The following is a 23979-nucleotide window of genomic DNA, read 5'->3' as shown; positions in this document are numbered from 1 at the left end:
GTTTGACAAAGCGCTCAGTCTAAGACAATGGTCTATAACTTTTGCCCATTTTTAAGAGGCTAAAAGTCTAATAAATAGATCATATCAATCTGCAACCACAATGACCTGATCTGTTCATCACAACCAGTTGTTTAAAAGATTTTTAAAAATACCCTAAAAATTGTTTAATTATGGAATTGGCATTAAAGGAGAAAAATATATTCACAAACTTGCAGACCCATGATGTAGTGAATTCAAAAAAGATTGATAGTATCAAGGTGACCCCTACCCTCAAAGTCTTGGGAAATAGATTTATCAGGTAAACAAAGGAAACTGAAATAGGGTTAGTAAAAAAGCAATCAATATGACTTTGTTCACCAACATACACAAAGGAAAGCTGAAGTGGAGTTGGTCGAGGTTTAGCAATGATATGGACAAAACAGAGTGCTTGAAAAAATTCAGTTGTAAAAATTACGCTCTTATGGAGGTTGAAGGTTCCATCCTCAGTGCAGTGCATATACAATTATAAATCATTTAGGACTTCTACCCAGTCATGGCTGATGGAACAAGAACATGCAACCTCCATGGATTAAATAAAGGTTCGCATTTGGTATTTCCAAAGTTCAATAGAAAGTTTCACCAAGTTTGACAAGAGGCACCTTAAGAAGGTTGGAGGTTACATCGATCGAAACGGTGTGCAAATAACACTCAAGATGAGAATAGTAGTCCGAAGATTACAAATAATATGAATAATCAATCCTCACCTGAAAAATTCAGAAACATACAAAAAAGTAGAATTTCTTTGACAGAAGAGACGTTAGTCTTTCTCCGCTCTAGCATTATTTTGATGTAAAGTGCACAGCTGAGCTTCAATCTGATTCCTCTTTGTAACATTTTGAAGAAATAACTTGCTACCATAACAACAACAAAAACTTGGTAATGGTGAATAAAGGGAGACCCTAACTTTCAAACACACCGGATGTTGGCACTCCGCGTCTCAATTGAAGTATGGAAGCACAGAATCGATACAATTTTCAATTATATTTTATGTTTATTTTTTTTCATTCCCTTCTAATAAAAATATATTAAATATGTGAACTTTTTTTTTATCAATTTCTAAAAATTTTTACTCATATATCTTTTCAAATAACTGTTTATTTTAAGTTAATGTTATAGATTTTATCAAACTATTTAGATATTTTCAAAATATATTTATTTACAGAAACATGAAAAAAAAACTATGAATGTGTCATATTTTTTTTACAGTTTTAACTATGCTTAATTATGCGATTAAAAAATAAAACAAATAATTGATAAAAAGTTTACATATTTTTATATATTTTTATTATAATGGGGTAAAAAAAAAAATAAACATAAAACATATTTGGAAATTGTATCGATTCTGTGTTTCCATACCTGAATTTAGAGACACGGGTGCCAACTTCCGGGGTGTTTGAAAGTTAGGCTCTTCTTTACCAATTACCAAACTTTTCTATTAAAGAGTTTCTTTATTTGTGCAATACAATAACACAAGACTGCTTCTCCGAGGGCTACAACATGGTCTTCAAATCTCATCAATAATTATTTGTTATAAACTGTCATCATAATTCATCTTGTCAATCCTCTCATAATATTCATCGTTTAACTGACAAATACATCTAAGGCAATTGCTGAAACCTTAGAGAATGACCTTTAGTTTGTAGTGGAATGAGGACGTAAAATAATGGTGACAGTCAATACTGCCAAGACTAAGCTTCTTTCCTTTAATAATTACAAGAAACCTTCTCAACCATTAACTGCCCCTTCTGAACCATTAACTGCTCCTTCTCAACCATTAACTGCCCCTTCTCAACCATTAACTGCCATGACAAATAATATGCTACCCGAAAGCTCTTTGTTCAAACTCCCCAATTTAATATTCACAGGGAATATGAATTGGAACAAATACATTGAAAGCAATGCCAAGGCTGCTGCAAAGAAGGGTGATCACCTCTACTGTGCTAGAAAATTACTCACACCTGAGAGTATTCTGTATCTCTACAAAGCCATAATTCGTCCATGCATGGAGTATTGTTGTCATATCTGGGCTGGTGCATCTGCTACTAGTCTCTTGCTCTTAGTGTCCAGAAAAGAGTCTTCAACCTAATAAATCCCACACTATCAACCAAACTGATCGCTGTCCCATCACCACAATGTTATATCCCTGTCCCTATTTTCAAAGTATTCTAATGAGGTGTACTCTGAACTCGTAGCACTTGTGCTCCTTGAGGTAAATACCCCCCTGACTGACTCAACAAACAGCAAAATCCTACTCCTACACTGTAGAGATCCCTAGATGTCAAAAGACCTTCTATATGGCTTCTTTCCTCAAACTGCTGGACTTTGGAATTCCTTCCCGGTTTCCTGCTTCCTTGACTGTACTGACATGCAGAAGTTTAAATGTAATGTGAACAAACATCTTGCTGCTCAACTCCTTACATAGTGCCTCTGTAGATATGGTTTCAAATAGTTGTCATTTATGTCCAAAATGTACTGCCTTGTTTGAGGTGAATAAGAGAAAAAACTAAAAATCTATCCATCTCATTAACTCTCATCCTTGAGTGATTGGGAACTTATTAGTAAATAAATTTAAAAAGAAAAAATTACAAATATGACCCATAGAATATCATTAATCTGTTGAATTCCTGCAACGCAATTAACGTCTAATGAACGATCTTTCCAAGGATTCCTTTATGGAAAGAACAGATTAGCTTCACAGCAACTAAATCAGCGGAACCTTGAAAGTTATCTGCAATACAAATTGCCAGAAACAATTAGATACAGATTACGGCAACATCTGCCGTGATTGTACAACCAAATGAAACACGAGGTCTAGACTGCAGAAACTACTGCTGCATGCACCCCTTATAGTATGCTGATATGATGATATGCCATTCTCTCTGCGACCAGAGTCCCAATTGTTTAAGATGTTGCAGGTCGTAAGATCTTTTGTGCAAATATGTATACAAGTGCAAATTACAAAGGAATTTCTTTGTAACACAATCAAGAAAAAAAATAATTTTTTTTTTTTTTTTAATATCAATGAAATATAGCTTGACGTTTATATTATTTAAACCTAATCGATCGATGATGGATGACCTTAATGCTAGTTGGAGCTCTTGATAAGAGATAGAAACTTGCTTAACTTAAACATGTGACAGGGAAGATTTGAAAGTAGAACCAGTTGTTGATAAAATCTTAGTAACAGTAGAACACCATGTATGGTTCAGAGGAATGGGAGGAGCTCAGAGCCAGTATGAGAAGTGTGTGTGGGGGGGGGGTAGAATTAATTAATTAAGGAAAAGGAGTTCTATCAGTTAAATTAATAAAGCTGAATTAAGTAAAATTTTATCTTTTTCATGAATACGCCCACCTAATAATAAAATAAGAGATAATGACACTATATTATAGAATTTATGAGATTTTGGCTGTGGAGCATTGGTTCAAGTTTATAAAGCTCTTTAACCTTTTTTGTACCAATGTTCCTTAAATGGAACATAGTTTTCAACATACTATAGAAATTGTAATTTTGCTTTAAATTCAATTTTTATAAGTTATTTCTATTAAAGTAGCTTCATTTTACTCCAGATTTATGAAAACTTTTATAAATTATTCTTATAGTTAAAATAAATGGAATTTAAAATAGAGCTATAATCACTGTTTTTCTGGATGAGAATTGGAAGGCCTGAAATAACCATAAAGCAACCTGAGAGAAGTTTTTGATCAAGAGGATATCCTTCAGCAGCAATCATTGTTTGTATGTATGCTGTTAAAAATATAATACACCTAACAAAAAATTTAGATCTGGTATATTATACATGGAATTTTATTTTATAGCTTTATAAGAGATCACTTATTTTACAAAGGAATAAATTGTCAGAATTTCAATGTCGTTCACCTGTAACCTCCCAATGTTCCTTAAATGGAACACACAATAAAATAAAAAATTGATATCGTATAAAGTTCAAATTTTATATATAAAGTCATTAAGCTATGATGAACTCATATTTTAAAAATGAACGAAATCGTAAAGCAAATGTTATGGTCGGTCCAATAAAGGTTAATAGAGCTGTATAATTGGTCAAATATAATAAATTTTACAAGTACATGAATATATTATTGAAAATGAAAAGTTGAAAATAGATTTTTTTTTTTCTTGGACCAGGTCATTTGTAATTTCTCACTTTTTATTTCTCTAAAAACAATTATTGAAATTTCAAATTTTCTCATTTACAGATAGTAAAAAACTGATCTGAGACTTACTTTTAGCACCGTTGTAACTTTAGTGTCTTTCCTATTTGGTCTCCTTTAGTCCTCACATTCAAGTGGTGTCTCTGATAAACGAGGAAAAATTGATGGGGTTTTTTCGGGGTTAGCCATTTGTGGGAACTGATTTTTCTAATATTGAAATATTTTTTATCTTGTTTTCCAAAAAAGGTTACAGCTTGAGATCTTGCTGCCCAAAGGATGGATAGTTTTGCTAGCAGTGTATAAATTTATTATTATTATTATTATTAATAATAATATATTTAATGTTCTTTAATGAGATACACTAATGTAATTTAACAAAAAATATTTGTTTGACTGGCCATGAGAGGCCATTTTTCAATATGGTTGCATCTTGTTTACATGGTTAAATATTTTTTAGGTAACTTGATTTTGAATTTGCGGCACACGTTGACACACCGGTTCTCACCAAAATTAAGCAACAATACTGGCCAATACTAGATTTTGAGATGGCTAGGCGCTGTATGTACTGCACCAAGTCATAGAAATTTCCAGGTTGGTATCTGGGGGAGATACATCCCTGAATCAAGATAGAAAGCAACGGAGAAACTAATGTCTTAATTTGTCTTCCAGAAATTTCCATGGTTCTTCAATATGGAGAGTCATTGTCGCCGACACTGTTAAAACAGCAGAGCTGCTGCATGCATGGTTTGTAAACGGATTGTTTCAAAAGTAAAGTCTCCTATTTTTTTTTAATCAAAAAGTTCAAGAGCTGTGAAGATGGGAACTGTACCATTAAAACTAACTACTTTTTGTGCTCCAAATTTATTTTTATAAATAGTCACTATCATTTTCGGTGTACTTTTGCCAGGAATTTAATGACGTGCCTATGCTTCTAATGCACGTCCATGGCAAGTGTTGCTTTATTAGAGTCTGTTACTGTCAATATCTGCAACAGAGATGAAACTTCCAAGTCATGAATGCATAAGTTCAGTCATCATATAACAATGCAATTTGCTTTAATTCATTCAGGTGAAACAAAAAAATAGGAGGCATTACTTTTGGAATGTCTCTCAGATACAGTAACTTGACTGAATTTTTAGAAATTTACACTTTTTTTATTTATGTAAATAAAACCCATTCATCGTTGAAGATTATATTAAAAATAATCTATCTATATATCTAAGTGAGAATGTGTGTGCGTACATTTCTCAACCTATATACTCAACGAATTTTACAAATTTTGACTTAAAATTTGATATATAGGGTATTCAGACATGCGGAAAACTTGATTGATTTTCATCCGGAGAAAAGGGCTGCTAAAGGGTCAAAATTGAAAAATCGGTGCTTGAGGTGGGGTCATCAGATTTTTATTTGTCAACTGTTTTATGACTGCACATGCAGGAATCAGTCACACTTAATAAGTAGGTTTGAAAATACTATTTTAAAGATCGTGTCAAGCTGGCCGAGTGGTTATCGTACTTGATCCACTGTCTTTAGGTTTTGATCTCAGCTCGAATATTTCTTTTATTCACAAGAAGTGAACTGTTTAGAAAGAAAAAAAAACAATACTCGCATGCACATGGCACACGTCTCAGTTTCTGTATGAATTAAAATATAATATTTATGGTTATTTTATGGTCAGACAATGCCAAGTGGCCTGCTAGTCTAAAATAAAGGTGAATCTCGTTAGTACACAACACTCAAAGCCGTGAAATATACCAGCAGTTATGTTCCCAAGGATAAAGAGTTTATCAGATAAGTGCAAGCATTGCTTGGGGACAAATGGTATTATTAGCCCCTAATCCTGAGTAGCATGGCAGTGTTATTACATAAGACTGGCTGTCAGATGGTTTTAAAAACTCAAAATATTCAGTCTAATCTGTCAAGAATACGAAAGTAGGCTCAGATCAAATTTACTTTAAACTTTATTCAATTGATTATCTTTACCTATCTGGTGCTGCCCGGGATTCTTAACTCATTTCTGTTTCACCATTTTTTTTTTTTTTTTTTTTTTTAACCTATACAGTTTGTTTTATTTACCAAATTATTTTTCAAAATAAAATCTTGAAAGTTAACTATTACAATTTGAAGTAATGGCGACCAAGTGGTTAATGACATGAACTGATAACCAAGGTGTTCCAAGTTTGAATTCAGTTCATTTCACAAAAAATCACTATCACTTAGGATGTTGGCAACCTTCATATGCCCCTTTTGTAAGTACCTTATGTCTTTCTAGAAAGAAAGAATTCAGACTAGAAAAATATCGGGGAAACCAATGCCAACAACAGAATGTTCAAATTCATATATGACGAATTATCAGAATTTAGTTATTAACTGAACCAAATTGTTATAAGACTATGACTAATTTTGTTTGGGTAACATGGTTTTAATCTTGATAAAATTATTTGATTCAAACTTTCAAGAGGATTCATTAAGAATTGTAACACCAGAAATGACTTTCTATTCAACAGTAAATAAGGGGTACCTTCAATAAGTTTCCCAACTTTTTTGTACAGGCATTTAAGATTGTCATAGACTCTGGAAAATTGCTATACATCTTATGAAATGACTGACCAATTTTTATAATTTCAGGTTTAAATGAACAGTTACAGCAGGAAATGGAATACACCCTACTAAAGCCTGATTGTCACAGCTAGTGAATTTCAAAAATACAATTTGGACGCAAGGACACTTTAGAAGAACAATATGCAATAAAATTCTGTTTTGAACTTGGAAAAAATACTACAGAAACGTATGGAATGCTTCAGGCTGCTTTTGGATCATCTTGCACAAACCGAGCATCAGTTTTGAAGAGGCATAAGAGATTCAAGGAAGGCAGGAATGATGAGGTGTTTAAGAAGTAAGTCAGGATACCAGAGTTGGTTGGTCAAATAAAGAATTTCATGGATAAGGATCGTTGTGTGTCTATAGAGATAAGTGCACAGTTTGATGTCAGTGTGGGAACTGTAACACAATTACTTATGAGAAACTGAGGATGAGGGAGATTTGCACGAAGTTTGTTCCAAAGGTGCTTGGAGAAGATCAGAAAGAAAAATGTTGTGATAACAACAAGATGATGGAGTTGATCAAGTCAGATATCGCAGTTCTGGATGCTCTGGTCATCTGTGAAAACTGGATCTACTGCTATGACCCAGAGATCACGAGAGAGTTCCCAGTGGAAGTATACTGACTTTCCCAGACCCAAGAAGGTTAAACAGAGCAAATCCACCTAGAAACTTATGATCCATTTTTTTTTTTTTGACAGCACAAGCATAATCTATATGCACTGGGTTTCCACTGGACAATCAACAAGGAATGCTATTTTGAGGTTTTAAGGGAGTTCAGGAAGAGATTCTGTCAGAAGAGGCCAGCACTCTTTAAATAGGGTCAGTGGCATTTCGATCAGGACAAGGCACCAGTCCACAACTCCATTCTTGTCACAGACTATTTGGTCAGGATGGGTATTAAGATGGTTCTTCGCCCTCCCTATAGTCCAGACGTTGCTCCCTGTGACTTTTGGTTATTACCTAAGCTCAAGGAAAACCTTAGAGGCAGCTGTTATGAAACAATTGAGGAGATGAAAGAGGCTGTGACAAGGGTCATTGACACACTTACACAAGAGGACTTCAATGGGGCCTTTCAGAAGTTGTTAAAACAGTACAACAAGTGCATTGCAGCCGGAGGAGATTACTTCGAAGGGGAGTAGACTTTTATATGTGGACTATCAATAAAAGTACCCATACAAAAAAAATAAAGGGTCTGGGAACTTATTAAAGGCACCTCGTATTTCGAAATTTTTTGGAAATTTTAAAGAGTCACAAAGTAATTTTTTTTTTTTTTTATCTATTAAACAAAATATTAAAATGGCCGACTTACATATGAGGAAACAAAAATACTCTTTGATTTAATTTTGTAAGTAAATCATTTGTTTGATAAGATTTCAAAAATGTTTTTCATTTTTATGCTATTATATAATTGAATATTTATTGAAATCAATGAAGTTATCTAGAGACAAGAAATACACAAACATGGTCACGCAATTTTACTAATAGAGATGAAAAAAAAAAAATTAATATAGACCTCAACAGTATTTAACTAACTTGCCCTTAGATCTAAATTAAGATTTAACAGCAACGCATTATTCATAATGCTGTATAAATTTGAAATCTGGCATTTCAAAATCAAGCAAGAGAAGAAATTTGATTCGTTTGATTCTAGGTGCCTTTGAAGGATTCTAGGGTTGAAATGGAGTTATCAAATCACCAACTAAGGATCCGGATATTACTCTTACGACAATAATCTGCAAAAGACATACAGGCTGGTCCGGGTATAACGTAAGATTAGTTCCAGAGATAATTGCCAACCAAATGCTCCAATGAACCGCTGGTGGGGAAAAAAAGAGAAAGACCAAAAATGAATTGAAAGACAATCAAGAGAGATTTGATTGCAATCGGAAGAAACTGGAGGAACGCAGTGGATTAGCCTTCAAATCGAAAACAATGGCATACTTGAGTCTCATGCATTGCAAGTCATAAGAATTCTAAAGTCCAAGTAAGTTTTAATTATTTTTTTTTATTAGTTTTAATTTTTTTTTTTACTAACGATTCACCACTTATCAAGGCAAAAAGCCACCCATGGACAAGTGTTTATCAGTTGAATGATTCAATTTTATTATGAGATTGAAACGAAAAAAGCAAATGGAATTTTATTACTCAAAATGACTTATAGAAAGTATTGATATTGGATTTGAAGATGACCATGTTGTAGCCCTCAGGAAAGCAATTTAGCGGCAACATGTTCCACAGATAAGTCCTTAGAACAAAAAAAAAAAAAACTTCATAGAAATTCTGTTTGATGTTAGGCCCACACATACAAGAAAAGTTCTTTGCAGTTTTGAAAACAAAACGGAGTTCTTGCTGTGACTATTTTACAAGGAAAATTCAAAAATTGAAAATCAGTTGAGCACCTTCCATAAAAGGGATTTTCACACCCATATAAAGCAGCCCTAACACCCCCCCCCACTCAAATGAACACCTCATAAAATTTAGGTAAAAATTAAAGGAAATATGCATTTTCAGTTATATTTGAATGGAGGAACCCATTTTTTCATGTTTGATTTCGATCCAGAAATAAAAAATTGTGTGTCACGACACCCTATTTCGGAATCCGGAACCTGTAGTCCAAAAATTGTTTCAGGAAAATTATCACAGTTATTCTTTTTGTTGCTCTGCTGCTCTGCTTTGGCAGGCCAAGTCCAACATAAACAAATTCCTGACAAACCGCCCCCTTAAGTAAGACACTATCAAATCTCCAATACTAATGATTACTACAATACTATCTCATTGATTACTGTACATGCAATAACCCTTATTCCTGAGTGGTCTCCGGGCCTTGATAAATGGTGACCTCCATGTAAAAAAAAAAAAAAAAAAAAAAAAAAAAAAAGGCCAAACAGCCTTTTAAAAAGTTCTGCAGCAGCTCATGAATTGGTCAAAACAAGGTCTTTCTTTTCATTTAATGCCTTTCTATGATTTTTGGATTTCTCACCCTTGAAAACATACTTGGGTGAAATTTAGGCCCAAGAAGATTATTTTGGGGTCCAAATAGCAAATTTTCTAAAACAAAAAAGTTCCGAAATAGAGTGTTTGACGCACAGATTTCTTATTTCTGGATCAAAACCGATCCTCTAAAAAAAAAAAAGAGTTCCTTTATTCAAATATAGCTGAAAAAGATTTTAGTTTTTACCTAAATTTTATTAGGTGTCCATAAGAAAAAAATCTGAGCGGGAGAGTGTTAGGACTGGAATGTCCCAGAAATAAGTCAACTAGCAACGTCTTTTCTGAGAAAGAGATTGCAAAGATATTATCTTCACTAGATTTCAAAGTCGATTTTGAACTGTCAAAATAAGAGTTGGAGGCTACATAGACTTAAATGTTGTGAAAATCATACTCGAGATGAGAACAGTAGTCCGAAGCTTCCATAGAATATGAATGTGGCATGTCTTAAAACTAAACCAGGTTTATTATCGCACAAGTAAAGCCCCCTATTCTTTATAAACTCGAAAAGTTAAAGAGCTACAAAAAATGGAAGTGGTATCATTAAAACGAGCGACCTTTTGTTGTCTAGGATTTATTTTTCTACATAGTCACCAACACCATTCTCAATGCATTTTTGCCAGGAATTCAATGACATGTCTTAAGCGGCACCTCCATAGATGTGACAGTAGTAGTCCACCTTCGGAAGTACTCTATTCGTATTTAGGTAGAGGATGGCGGGAAAGAATGTCATCATTTTATAAAAATGGTTGTCAAAAAAACAAAAAAACAAATAGATTTTCTTTAGAGTGAAATGAAAGTAAGCACTTTTTTTTTTTTATAAAAGAAACAAACTTATCTTTAGATTTCTTTCAAGATCATTCTTCATCTGTGACTACTTGTGATGGAGGCAACAGATTCTTACAACAAGTAGTCTGAGATATAAAAAGATTTCTTCCTTAGCCCCTCCCCCTCCTCGGACAGATAAGAGGAAAATTAATATGGGCTCGTTTGTTGCTTTAGCCCCTTTTTTCTTATCAGGTATAGTTTCCCAACAGAGCTGCGTAGTTGAAAATAATTGGCCGACATAGATAAAAAAAAGTTTTAATTTATAAAATATTCAATTCCCCAAATCTTTGAATTACCCATAACTTTAGAAGAATCCTAAAAAAAGTAAAATAACTAATAAAAAAATTTTTTTTTAATAAAATGGCATGTATTGGACAGTTTAAAGAAACTGACTTTTAAACTAACCTATCTTTATTGTTGGAATCCTTTTGAGATTAGCAATTTATTCATTTATTTATTTGCGAACTATTATCCTTATTTTTTTTTGTTGTTGCTCCACAACGTTTCAGCCAACTATTCCTCTGGCTTTCGTCAGATGGTTAACCGCAACGGGATAGGAATGCTGAATCTCTTACCTGTATCCTCTTCTGCCTTCCATAGTTGTTTCACCATGTTTTGGTCAACTAATCCTCTGGCCGGCTTTTAGGTAGGATAGAAACCGCTATCTTCAAACAATACTCACATGGAACCATAAAGATTTAATGTCTCTATCCACTGCGCCATGGGCCCCGAAGGGCGATCAACATGGTGAGATGACAATGACTATGGGAGGCAGTAATTACTGAAGATACAGTTAAGAGACTCAGCATTCCTATCCCGTCGTTTACTACTTGACGAAGGCCAGATAAATAGTTGGCTGAAACGTTGCGGAAAAACTAGAAGATGAAGATAATAATAATAATAGTCGACAAACAAAAAAAATGTATAAATTGCTCGTCTCAAAACGATTCCAATAATAAAAATAATATAACATTCGGTACGGATCCGATGATGGAAGACCAGATAAAAACGAAAAAATTTGGATATATAAAACCAAAAACTCCAAACTTGATCGCCCTTCAGAACCCATGGCACAGTGGATAGAGACATTGAATCTCTACGGTTCCAGGTGAGCATTGTCTGAAGATAGCGGCTTCAATCCTACCTAAAGCCGGCCAGAAGCTTAGTTGACCAACAACTATGGAAGGCAGTAATTACTAAGAATACAGTTAAGACTCAGCATTCCTATCCCGTAGTTCACCACGTGACGAAGACCAGAGGAATAATTGGCCAAAACGTTGTGAAGCAACTACTGGACAATGAGGATAATATTCCGCAAATAAATGTATAACCTATCTTTAGTCAAGTCTTTATTGACCCCCCCTCCCTTTTATTATTTAACTAAGGAGTCACCACTTATCAAGGCCCAAAAGCCACTCGAGGATAAGGGTTAATGAGTGTATGGTAGTCAGCGAGACAACAGCATAGTGATCATTAGTGAAGGAAATTAGGTATTGTTTATTGAAGACAACCATGTTATAGTCAACTGGAAAGCAGGATAGCAGAACAGTTCCACAGACAATAGTAAAAAGAATGTTTTTTTTTTGTTTTTTCAACAAACCATAGTGGTTAGAATTCAAAATGTGTGATGCGTTTATGAAATGGAAAGAACATAGATACTTTTCTTTTGTATATTAATTCAGGTCTGTACTTATATGTTTCTAAATTTTTAGACGAGGATTGGCGATTATTTGGATTGCTCGGACTACTGTTTTCATCATAACGACTACAGTTTGTTGGAAAAAAGTCAACATTCTTTCCACCATCATCTTCTATTATATAAGTCTCAGTAGTTTTTGTATGTCCACTAAAAACGTTTGTCATCCGCATCGAACCGGCATGAACCAGGTACCAATAGAAAAAGAGATCTCTCAGGCAGATAAAATCCAAAAATTAGAAGATTGTCAATTATTTCATGTAGAAATGTAATTTTTTAGGTGAAAAATCCTGGTTTCGACGTGGTTTGTTAATCGTGCATGTGCGAACGATCGATTCGTTGTTTTATTTTAAAAAGCTAAATTTGCAACGTGATAACATTGGTGATGTTTTGGTCTAATTAATAGTGTTCGCTTACAAAATTAACTTTTGCAAGTTCACATTCACCATGCAGTATATTTATTTTAATAAATATATAAGATGGCACCCAAGTGCTGTTTCTTTTTTTAGTTTTTTAATCAACTATTGAAATATTAAAATAAAATTTAACTGTATTTTACGACCGAGCAACGTGCCCCCCCCCCTGCTAGTTCCCAAATAAAAGCCATTGTCAAGATACACCTGAAGAAAGTTGGCGGTTACATCGGCCAAAATGTTATGAGAATAACTCCCAAAATGAGAACAGTAGTTCCAATAACCCAAATACAAAACAAAATCTCATTCATATGAATATTCAAATTTTGGTAATTACCATACAATTTTATTTATACTTTAAATACGACTGTAAAGAAAGGAAAAGAAAGAAGAAATCAATTTGCTTTTACACTTGTTATTTAGAAATAGCTCTCAACTTCTTTAAAATCTAAAAAAAGAACATTTGAAAACAAATGTTGAATATTGCAAAACAGAACTAGTTCTTATTAGCATGGAGACCCGATGTTGCCCGGGATTGAATGAGGATCAATGAATGTTCCACACTTCTAAGATTTTTATTGTCATCAAAATCAATGAAATCGCCCATTTTTTTTTCAAACAAATCGATTGACTGCCTGCTCTAGTCGGGGATCCACCACGGTGCACCAGGAGGAAGCTTCACATGTTTCCCCACAGTAACTTGTTGCTGCAAAGGTGGGTTGTATTTATTTGCTTTCCCACTGAGCAAATCAGGCACAAGGCCGTTTTTTTAATGTGGAGTGAGAGGGGGAAGGGAAAAGGGAACCAGTTCCCGAGAGGTGGGAAATGGGAACTGGATAGTGAGTGCCTGCTGGCATATAGGGTTGCCCCTACATGGACCAGAAGATTGCCACAAGGGCAATGGTCTTTGCTTGCAGCATCTGCCGGAACAGATACTACACTTTGATGAGAATATCGTGTACCTCTACAAGGCCACCTTTCGCCCATGTATAGAGTATTGTTGCCACATCTGTGCTGGTGCATCTACCACTAGTCTCTCTCTAAGATGGGGTTCAAAAAAGAATCTCCAATCTAATATATCCCACTTTGTCAACTAAGCTCCAACCCCTGTCCCATTGCCGCAATGTTGTACCCTCAAGTATTTTAATGGAATGTGCTCTGATGAACTTGTTGCACTTGTGCCCCCTCGACCTACATATCCCGACACACTCTCTTAGCAACAAAATCACATCCTTTCACTGTTGAGGTCTCTAAATGCCAGAAAGCTTTCTACTCCAATAGTTTCTTCCCTCAAACAGCTAAACTTTGGAATTCCCTTCCTGCTACCGGTTTCTCTGACTGGACTGAGATGAATAAGTTTAAATATAATGTCAACCAACATCTTTTTAATCTTTCCTAGACATGGTCTCAAATAGTAGCCCCTTACATCTTGGTGGCGATATTCCTTGTTAGGGGCGAATGTGATGGAGTACTGTTCATTTTATAAAATTATTTTTATATATAATGGCTTGAATGGAAAAGTTAAGTATCATAGTTCAATTGTACTCTAAACAGAAAAATTTGTTTCAAACACGTCATCTATCTTATCAAAGAACCTAATGTTGATTTTGTATGCCAGGCCCTTCTGCTTGTGTGGTGATAAAACTTCTCAAATGCACTTATGTTAGGTTGTATAAGGGTTTAAATTTAGTCTAAATCGAACTGTTCCTTTTTTTTTTTTTTAATCTGATTTTTTTCAATTATCAGAGGCATTCTGATATAAAACGTATCCAAGAACACTCCCAGTGAAATAAAGTATATTTGTGTGAAATTTAAAAAAAAAAAAAAAAAAAAAAAGACCCAGCCGTTTGAGTCCATAGGGAATGAATTCTCTCTCTCTCACACACACTCTCGCACACACACACACACACTCGCGCACACGCACACATTTTACATTTAAGTATTAAAATCAAAACAATTATTTAATCAAAAACAAAAATATTGAAAAAAAAAAAAATGAATAATATGCAGGTTTTTCTGTTCAAATGCTTCCTAGATAAATAAAGTACATTAGTGTGAAATAAAAAATTAGCCTAGCCATTTCAGAGTCCATAGGGAACTCTCACACACACACACACACACACACAACGCCTTTTATATACAAGTAGAAGTATTAAAATCAAAAACAATCACTGAATTAAAAAATAAATATTTTATATATATGTTATTCTATTCAAACTCTTCCTAAGGTTTTGGTGATGACCTCATAAGCATGGATATTTATTTACCTCCTCAGCACGAAGTTAGACACAAGATCAGAAAGTGAGTTTTGAAAAGTCAACAGATTAGATGAAGTGCATTATGACCTACAAAAAATACCCCAGCAGTGACCAGCCCCATCAACATTCCCCAGCATGGGTATCTCGGGCAAGTAGCACTAAACTGGGAGGTGGCAGTGGTCAAGTGATTGACACAGACTGACAGTTTGTTCCACAAAAAGAAAATCACTTTCACTTAGAATGTTGTCAACCTTCATGTAGTCCCTTCTATAAGTACCTGATGTCATTCTAGAAATAATTCTATGTGGGAAATTAATGCCAACAATAGCACCTTTGGATTCATACGATGATGATGATTACGAGCACTAAACAGACACCTTCTCAGAAAAAGGTAAAGCCTGGGAGCGTGAACCTGAACAGAAGTATACATTAACTGGACAGCAATAACGCTACTCATCATCATATCAATCGGAAGATTCTATTGTCGGCATTGGTTTCCACGATATTTTTCTAGTCAGACTTATTTCTAGAAAAACATTGGGATAACAGGAAGGACCATGTAAAGGTTGCCAACATCCTAAGTGAAAGTGATTTTTATGGAACGAACTGGATTCGAACTTTGGACACCTATGTCATCAGTCCGTGTCGTTAACCACTTGGCGACCATCATCCACTAATAAAGCCACAGTTGGACTGATTATTATCCTTGACAGAGTTTTTTTCTGGTGTAGTTGGATAAGTATATTTCGTGTCGATCAAGAACACGATATTCTACCTTCATCGAACGTCTCTGAAAGCAAGTACGACTATTCTAACTTAAAAAATTAAAACATAGAAATGGTTAGCGAGTGAGATTAGGTATTCTCCAGAATTTAAAAGTGTGCTTTGAAAGGGGATTACAGATTGTATAAATTTGCCAAAATTTATTTAAATTATTATCAATTCATTAACACCCAATCAATGCCAAGTACATCCTTGGGGACCAACACCAAAATGGTGATACACTAGGCGCTCGAAGTTCGTAACAAACAGTGCCACATTTAAAGCGTTAGAGTGACTTCAAAAAGTTGATTTCTAGGTGCATTCGGGCCTGTTTTGAAGGAATATCTCGTTTAAAATTGTTGCCGACAAATAGTTTTTATGATATTGACCTTCATTATCCAATTTATTCTGTATTGTTTTCACTGGTAGCCATGTTTGCTTTTGCGCGCGTGCATTAAATTTTCGAAAATTTAATGCACGCACGACATAGTCACCAGTGAAAATACATTGGATAATGAAGGTTTTAATATCATAAAAACTATTTGTCGGCGACAATTTTAAATGTGATATTCGTTCAAAGCAGACCCGAATACATCTAAAAAAAATTTGTCCTTTAAAAAAATTTTCTATAGAAAAAAAAAAAAAAAAAAAGCAATAAATATTTCATAAAGTAATATTTTAATAATACTAAAAACAAATTGAAAACAATGAAACAACATTTTATCTAACGCTGCGTACTGCGCATTTCGAGTCGCCTTTTCTTACAGATGTTACGTGAGGAGTACATCCAATCCAGAAAAACACGGGGTGTTCCCGATATGTCGTTCAAACCACTTAACTAATAATCTACAGTTTTTCGATTAGCGTTGATTTAATCAAGGGTGAAATGGGTAATTTATACCACATTTTTTTTATGCATCTGTCACAGGAACTAAATTTTATTACATCTTAAGAAATTAAAAAAAAAAAAATGTAAACATTGCTAAGTTATATAAAAAAAAAAATACACAAGTAAAATAAGTTATTCTTATGTTCCACCCATTTCCTACTTACTGTTCTACTTCACGATGAATGCCCTGGAAAAGTCCTGTGCAATCACACACACACGCTCGCGTGCAAATAAACAAACCTTTATTCATTTCAATTTCCCCGCGCATTTGCCACAAAAATAAGTTCTTCCAGCAAAGGCACAATTGCAAATACGCCCACACATTTTCTCAGAACAACAAAAGTAAAATGAACATATTTCTGGTGGACGTAGTTGACGACAGTATCACGTGACACAAGCGACCAATAAGAAAATTCAGAAGATTGTCTTTTTAATGCTTTTCCAAAAACCAAAATATCAGCAGTAGCAATCTTGTTTTTGGAGCCCAAAATGTATAAAAACGCATCAAACAGTCTTCTAGGAAGAATTCGATTAATTCCGTTCATTCAGTTACTTCAGTCTTCTTTCTTCTCGCTGCAACGACACACGAGAACATGCCTCTCATCTTCATAACATCGTCGCTGCCAAAGCCGTCAACACCATGATTACACACGCCATGGGGACACTCAAAAATCACCTGCGCACACACGCACCCATTCCGCACATTTTCTAATTAATAACAATGAATTACTTTCCTCATGCGAACTCCGCCAGATAAAACAGAAACTTTAAAATAACCTCATTATTTTCACGCAGGACTTTAACTTTCTAAACTCCTTGATTCCACGAAGGACTTTCATCTAACATTCTAATCATAATGACTTAGAAGGAACTTTCACCGATCGGACCTTTGTTTATTCACCTTGTTGTTTTTGTTAAAATAAATGTGGTGCATTTTAAATCAGAAGGAGGTGTAGACACCCTTGACAAACCCGACAGGCAGCTAAATCCCACCCCCACACAACAGAGATCCCTAGATGTAGAAGATCTTTCTACTCCAGTAGTTTCTTCCTCAGAACCGCTAGACTTTGGAATTCCATTCCAGGTCCCTGCTTCCCCAACTGTACTGACATGCAGAAGTTCAAGTGTAACGTGAAACGACATCTTGCTGCCCAAATCCCAACATAGTGCCCCCCCAGTAGTTGCTGCCTCTGATAGTAGCCCCCTACACCACAGTGGCAATGTGCCTTGTTTGGAATGAAAATGTAATAAAATTTAAAAAAATTAAAAAAAAAAAAGGTGTTGTTTTGTTTCATTCTTTTTTATTATTATTATTATTATTATTATTATTATTTTGTTTGGAGCAAAGAGATTTAATTTCACTTAAACCTCTGCGCCCCTACAGTCCCTTCTGATTAATGTTTACTAGTTTTAAAATAAGCAAACGAACTTGGTTGTTTTTCATAAAAATAAAAATTTTAAACTGATAAACAATTAATCAGAAGAGACTTTTCCATAGCATTCATCGTGAAGCAGAACGGTCAGCAGAAAACGGAAGTAAACAAAGACACTCAAATTTCATAACCAATAAATCGATTGTATCTGAACAATACAATCATTAACATTTGATCGAGGCGTGGAGGAATGTATTTATTAACTAGACCACCCCTGAACGTTGGATCAGTGTTTGTTTATATGGGCTAAACATCAGTCGACATTGATAGTTTCTTTTTACAAGGATTACAAAGCCAAAGGATTTCATAAAGTCGGAATACATTGTGATATCATAATAGTTTCTGTTTCAATATTCAGACTTTATTTACCTCTTCAGCATCTAAAATATGGACGAAACTGAGCCATTCTTGGGATATTTTCTTGGATGCTAATTCAACAACTGTACCCAGTAATTGACATAGTGCGCAGAAAACTGATTTTTAAATCGATTTATAGAATAAGATTTAAATAAAGTCATAAAAATACATTATCTTCCTTAATCCTATCACTAACCCTAAGTCTGAGAGGCAATACGAAGAACTAAATAATTAAAAACAATGAAAGGTGAAAATAAAATTTTAAAGAGAGAAAGAAAGGCGTTCGCAACACGAGTGTTAAAAATCCTGTTATAGTCTGCTGAACTTTTAAATGCTCAATTTCACGACATTAAGTGTGCACGCACGGTGACAAGCATGCAACATCCGCGGAGTTTTAGTATATAAATAAATCCATACTTGCCGGTGGTGTGATTTTATCAACGCTGTATTAGTTTTTCTTCCTTTTTTTAATACAGCTTGTAAAACAAATAAGAGTTGCCGTACAGTACCACTAAAGACTGGGGGTGTATTTATTAAGCCTTGATAATATACGGAAAGGTGACGTGATATTTGCTTAATTCTTAGGAAGGAAAAGGCGAAAAATGTCACGTGTTATCGACACACGTGTTATGGGGTGGGAATATAACGAACACAGGTAAGTAGTTTGATATCACGGGAAGAAATAGATAGTCGAGAGAGAGAGAGAGAGAGAGAGAGAGAGAGAGAGGGATCGGTTTTAAAGGCGAAAGAGAAAAATATTTTTTATCTAAGAAAAACACACAAACAGGTGCCCCCTCCTCCTCCTACGAACATAACCGCATTTTTTTAAAAAGAAATTTAACCGTCTCTTTTTTTTTTTTCAGGTAAAATGAATGTAAGCACTCTTATTACCTACATGTTATTTTTTAACAAAAATAAATAAAATAATTTTGAAAAGTCACCCCTAAACAAGTTATTTTACTTAACTACTATTTGCGTAAAAAAAAAAAAAAAAAAAAAAAAAAAAAATGGCAATTCGGAATCTTAACTCATTGTTCTAAGGGTTGTAATTCTATTTTACTGAAGAAGCAATTGAAAAATCTTTCTTACAATTGCTCGCGCATTTTACATTTTTTTTTTTACTGTTATTAATGTCATAAAACTTTGTTATATTAAAGTCGTTGAAGAAAATCTTTTACTTACAATTTTTAGTAAGCATTTGTGTTATGTTGAAATAACATTTAGAAAGCCATTCTTAACATGGAGAGGGAGGGTGTTTTCCAACTATTCTGTACTTTCACCTAAAAAATTTATTAAAGATATCATGAAACTTAAATTTAACTTGAACATACTATTTAAAAATAGCACAGTAATATAAGTGGGTAGTGGGTACTCATGCAGAGAGTGATCCGTGCTGAAATAATAACGTTATTATTTAAAAAGCCATTCTTAACATGGGGAGGGGAAGGTGTTTTGTGCCTATTCTGTACTTTAACCTTATAATTGAATAAAAAACATAAAATTTGTAATTAAACGTGGAAATACGATTTAAAAAACAGCGCGGATCCACCCTCTGCATTAGCACCTAATAAGTAAGCACCAAATAGAATTCCCTCCATTAAGATTCCGAATTGCCAAACAATTGATAAAACAAATAGGTGCTAGTTTACATTGGCGATCTTTTAAACAAAAACATTTCAGGTGAAAACATTACGTACATGCGTGTCATGACGAAATGAGTCTAAATTCCAATTACAAAAACTGATAAAATAGAAAAAAAAAAAAAAAAAAGATTTTAGCCAATTATGTTTAGTCAGTAATGTAAACAAAATTGGCTACTTTACTCATATCTGATATTTACGGAAATTCAGAAATTTATAACTTCAGTGTTTGCAGGTGACAATTCAAAATAAATTAACAGGAAAAAAAACATTTCATATATTTACATAACTGGCAAAATTAGGTATCTACACAAAAAACAAAAATACTGAAAATTATCAAATAGAATTTAAATTTCAAATATAAATTCGTTTTATCGGATGCATGCGTACACTATAACTTCTATTAAATATTAACTTTCAACCCAAATAATTCACAAATGAGTAGTTAAAGTGTTTTTGACTAGGTTTCCAACAGTATTTCCTTTAAAATAAAGTAGGTAATAGCGACGATTATTACTACCAACTTTATATAAATAATAGTTATTAATAATCAAGTAAAACCAACATTACTATTGATTGAAAAGGACAAACGACACCGCTGTCAATGTTAATTGGATATCCGGTGTTGCCCGGAATTTTTTTAGTTTTTCATTTCTTTTCTTAATGGGATTTTAAAAGTTAAATTTAGTTACGATTTTAAGTTATGATCAATAAATAATTAATTAAACCACATTAACTAAGGTTATAAAGCAGTGTCCCTATTTAATTGCCTCCCCACGAGAACAGATTTTGACACAAGGCCGGTTTTTAATATGGAGAAAGTCCAGTTCCCCCCCCCCCGCCTAAAAAAAAAAAATAAAGATATCTGGATTGGAGCAAAAATTTAAAATGTCTCAATTTAGAAAGATTATTTGCTGAGGATGGAAAAGATGAACCGTAATATCAGAATAGATACTTGGTTTCCACCATGCGCGGCAAAAAATATACGCGCGCTTGCGCGTACAACAATGGCCACCAATTACAAAGAATTACATTGCTTTATATCTGGAAAACTACTTAAGTGCGATATTCGTTTTCAGCATACTAGAAAACCTTCACATGTCACTTTAAAAGGAAAATGTTAAGGTAGAAAACCAAGTAAAATTGACCCAAATATCAATTAATTTTAAGGTACTCATGCAGAGAGTGATTTCGTGCTGAAATAACGTTATTATTTAAAAAGCCATTCTTAACATGGGGAAGGGAGGATGTTTTGTACCTAATCTGTACTTTAACCTTGCAATTAAATAAAAACATAAAACTTTAATAATTAAACGTGGAAATAAGATTTTTAAAAATAGCGCGGATCACTCTGCATTAGCACCAATTTTAATTGCTATTTGTAAAATTATGGGGTGGAAATAGCTGTCACTGTGGGCTAAAATACCCTACTTCTCAAAAGTTCATTTTCAGGGGTATTCGGGTTTGTTTTGAACAAATATCACATTTAAAATTGTCGCTCTCAAGTATTTTTTTTTTTTAATTAAGACCTTTATCATCCAATATATTCCGTATTGTTTTCTCTGGTTGCCATGTTTATTTTCGTGTGTGGATTCCATTTTTGCGCGCACGCGCGAAAACAAACCCTAAAGAAGTAGAAAATATTTGTCACAAAAAGTTCAAATTCATAGTAAATAAATGTTATCAAAGGCAAGATAAGTTACTCTTCTACCTACCTGGAAAAGTTTTAAGTGATTTTTACTTACTCTAAAACGTTTATTCAGTTCGAGAAGCATATAGTGTCGAACGAGTTGATACCTAAATATTTAAAGTTTTGATAATGATTAATAAAAAGAAAATAAAAATATACAAAATACTGTTAGAAACTCACCCAATACACCTTACCGTGATATTTATTGAGTGGGTTGTTTAACAGTATTTTCTTTTATTTCTTAGTCATTTTTAAAACTTTAAATATTTCAAGGTATCAATTACGGCCATTTTTCTTCTTCTCACCTAACGCTCGACACGATATGTTTCTCGAACCGAATAAACGGTTTAAGGTCAGTAAAAACACTAAAACTTTTCTAAATAGGTAGAAGAGTAATTTATCTTGCCTTTGATAACATTTGTGATATATTTGCTTTTTGACAACTTTTTGTGGATTGTAAAACAAACTCAAAATTTTAATTTACCTCAGTCTGAAATGAATTCTCATTCAGTGACTGGGGTTAGAAAGGATTTATTATTCATCATGAAGTGTTGTATCGGATCAGATACTACACTTTGCTCTTAAGTCGAACATTTTTTTTTTTCACTTAGCCAAAATAAAAACGATATTTTTGATCGCGCCACTAAATTCTCTATCCTAGTGACGTCATTTTTTTATGATTTCTCGAAAAAAGAGAAAGAAAAAGAAAAAACTCCAATTAATTTTTGTTGAAAATAATAAACATTTAAACAATACTCACCGTTAATGTTGCTTTATCGCACGGTTCAGAGGCAGACATAATCTTGTTTGATTTTTTTTTTTTTTTTTTTTTTTAATAAAAATCCTTATTTATTCGAGTCTGAAAACAAACACGCGAAGTGGGTTTTGTTATCCGATGACAACACGAGCAACCATTAGACTAGGTGTTTGTTGTTGTTATGTTCCACCCCGGGTAGATCGTCATAAAATCCATATAAATGATATGTAAAAAATGTTAAACCCGTATCCTACTTGAGCATTGTTTAAGAGACAACAAAATCGCTTGGAAGAAGAGTCAAAGGTGACACCATTTCTCCGGCATGCTGACACACTTCAAAACTGACATCAGCGAGACTTGATTACAGGTACGCAAATGCGTATGCTGACTGCTACTTCCTGTTAACTATCGCGCATGTTTACTTTAAACCGGAAAACCGGTTTCGTCTAATTTTTTTTTTTTTTTTTTTTAAATATATATATTATTATTATAAAAATATCAATAACAGACGTGATTAAAAACTATTATTTTGCATTTTTAGAAAGATTATCAATTTATGAATCAATTTTATTTATTCTCCTAAAATCTCGCCCGGTTTCATCCCGTAAGCGTGTTGCTGTTGAATAACTCCGGCGTTAGACTTCAAGTACTTCCGCTCTGTTATACACAAAATCTTCTCCGGTTTCGTTCGATTATAAATTTCCGGTCTGGATGAACTTAATTTCTTATATGTCATCAAAATCATCGAATATGGAAAAATAATTGAATAAATAATTAAAAAATTTTGCAAAAAAGAATAAAATATCTAAAGTAAAAATAACTGATTAAATAAAATTAATTTTTAAACAATTTATCAATATCATAAGATAACCATCTCTTAATTATACCTTAAACACAATGAGGTGATTGATTTTTTATTTTAATGTAATAGCTACGTGATGATTTTCAATAGGGTACAATCAATCAATCAACAAGGGTTTTATCATTCAATGAGGAACCCCTGTCTGGACTTTAGCAATCTATCTCTGTCCTGAACTATCCGCTGCCATGTGGGACCCATGTTTTGTATCCGATCCTTCTTCCACCTCATTCTTGGTCTTCCTTTTGGTCTCATATGTTCACGGGGTGTCTATTGGCTACATACCCTGCCCATCTGTGTTTGAATGTCCTGATGGCAGTATTGATGTTGTAGCAACCGCTGCATATGGCTGGAACATTTTCATAGCAATCACCGTTTTCAACATAATTAGAACACACAAACACATGTAGCAACACACAAACACATGTAGCTGGAACAAGTCTTCGGCAGAGACATTTTTGTAGCAATCACTGTTTCAACGCCATGGGTATCAAAACACACAAAGATACAACGTCGTGATTTGGCCACCTGCACACATATTGATTAAGGAACTACATGGTGTTCCGCACATAGGGATACATCAAACAAGCTGGA

At 33.9% G+C, this 23979-nt stretch overlaps 1 protein-coding gene across 3 annotated transcripts in view; it reads right to left on the bottom strand.

The window, feature by feature from the left end:
• Positions 1-22933, bottom strand: part of LOC145280126 (uncharacterized) — a 176818-nt gene extending 153885 nt beyond the window's left edge. The window contains exon 1 of one of the 3 annotated variants that reach the window (XM_080131890.1): positions 22530-22933. The gene's annotated coding sequence lies outside the window, so the exon portion shown is untranslated. The remainder of the gene's footprint in view (positions 1-22529) is intronic. The other 2 variants (XM_080131886.1, XM_080131887.1) reach the window with 2 other exon arrangements.
• Positions 22934-23979: the final 1046 nt, after the last annotated feature.

The sequence above is a fragment of the Euprymna scolopes genome, chromosome 7, assembly GCF_053919585.1.
Source record: "Euprymna scolopes isolate OS-2025 chromosome 7, ASM5391958v1, whole genome shotgun sequence".
Lineage (NCBI taxonomy): Eukaryota > Metazoa > Mollusca > Cephalopoda > Sepiida > Sepiolidae > Euprymna > Euprymna scolopes.
This window is presented reverse-complemented; position numbering and strand designations above follow the sequence as displayed.